Genomic DNA, 1487 nt, shown 5'->3' on the forward strand with positions numbered 1-1487 from the left:
TTGAATTTTTTTATGGTTGTTAGGGACATTAAAACAAGCAAAACCACGAAAGAATCGTAATATTCCGATGTCGGATGAATTAATTACGAATTTTTCGGCCGAAACTTCGCAAAGGGCGGATACCACGTAAAAAACAACCTAGAAGTCGAATTTTGACTTCGTTTTTTTTTGTGCACACCCCACACAATAAGTATAAGTGGACTGGAAAGTGGCTAAGCGATCCGACGAAGTTTCGATTGAGTTTGATTTTTTGGCCGAAAACTCGAAAAAAGGCGGATTTGACGTAAAACGCCGCCTAGAAGTCGAATTTTGAGACGGTGTCTTGTGTGCACACTCCACACAATATGTATAAGTGGACTGGAAAGTGGCTAAGCATTCCGAGGAATTTTCGATTTATTTTGATTTTTCGGCCGAAACGCCGAAAATAGGCGGATTTGACGTAAAACGCCTCATATAAGTCGAATTTTGGGAAGGTGTCTTGTGTGCACACTGCACACAATATGTATAAGTGGACTGGAAAGTCGCTAAGCATTCCGAGGAAGTTTCGATTTATTTTGATTTTTCGGCCGAAACGCCGAAAATAGGCGGATTTGACGTAAAACGCCTCATATAAGTCGAATTTTGGGAAGGTGTCTTGTGTGCACACTGCACATAATATGTATAAGTGGACTGGAAAGTGGAAAAATATTTTCGGAGCACTTTGATTTTTTGGCCCCCCGCGTGCCTTGCCACGCCCTTGCTTATAGCAAAACGAGACGGGGCCTTGGTCCAACTTGGCATAGGCATGGAATTTGATCTTTATTACTTGGCCACGGTCATGCCACGGTACATGGAGGTTGCTTGACACCCCCGTGTGCATTTCGGAGCACTTTGATTTTTTGGCCCCCCGCGTGCCTTGCCACGCCCTTGCTTATAGCAAAACGAGACGGGGCCTTGGTCCAACTTGGCATAGGCATGGAATTTGATCTTTATTACTTGGCCACGGTCATGCCACGGTACATGGAGGTTGCTTGACACCCCCGTGTGCATTTCGGAGCACTTTGATTTTTTGGCCCCCCGCGTGCCTTGCCACGCCCTTGCTTATAGCAAAACGAGACGGGGCCTTGGTCCAACTTGGCATAGGCATGGAATTTGATCTTTATTACTTGGCCACGGTCATGCCACGGTACATGGAGGTTGCTTGACACCCCCGTGTGCATTTTCGGAGCACTTTGATTTTTTGGCCCCCCGCGTGCCTTGCCACGCCCTTGCTTATAGCAAAACGAGACGGGGCCTTGCTCCAACTTGGCATAGGCATGGAATTTGATCTTTATTACTTGGCCACGGTCATGCCACGGTACATGGAGGTTGCTTGACACCCCCGTGTGCATTTTGGAGCACTTTGATTTTTTGGCCCCCCGCGTGCCTTGCCACGCCCTTGCTTATAGCAAAACGAGACGGGGCCTTGGTCCAACTTGGCCTAGGCATGGAATTTGATCTTTATTACT

The sequence above is a fragment of the Trifolium pratense genome, unplaced genomic scaffold (assembly GCF_020283565.1).
Source record: "Trifolium pratense cultivar HEN17-A07 unplaced genomic scaffold, ARS_RC_1.1 scaffold_91, whole genome shotgun sequence".
Taxonomy (NCBI): Eukaryota; Viridiplantae; Streptophyta; class Magnoliopsida; order Fabales; family Fabaceae; genus Trifolium; species Trifolium pratense.